Source organism: Mastomys coucha, unplaced genomic scaffold, assembly GCF_008632895.1.
Source record: "Mastomys coucha isolate ucsf_1 unplaced genomic scaffold, UCSF_Mcou_1 pScaffold22, whole genome shotgun sequence".
NCBI classification, from domain to species: domain Eukaryota; kingdom Metazoa; phylum Chordata; class Mammalia; order Rodentia; family Muridae; genus Mastomys; species Mastomys coucha.
In genome coordinates, this window is record NW_022196905.1 from 204,244,146 (window position 1) to 204,244,558 (window position 413).

Sequence of the window (413 nt, forward strand, 5' to 3'; positions counted from 1 at the left end):
GGGGAGGGGCACATTTTGGTGAGAAATGCTGAGGTAAACCAATGGGTATTGGAAGTTCCTACCTTTAAGGCCAGCATGTACCTCTAAATATAGTGACTGGGAGAAACAGGAGGACCACAAGTCACAAGCTCTGGACTAGCCTGAACTACATATCAACACCTTTAAGAAATACAAAGTGACTACATAAAAGAGCATACACGCAGTTAGTAAAGATTGTTCTTTTTACATTCAAAAGAAAATAAAAACAAAAAAAAACAAGGTTTTATTTTTATTTCTAAGGATGTGTGTCTCTGTGTCACTACTGGACATTGTTTCATCAAACAGGCTATTCCTGACACAGATTAAAAACAAAATAACCATTGTGACTGTTATGGTGAAAACTGAAAAACAAGGAAAGCAAACACCCCCCCCCC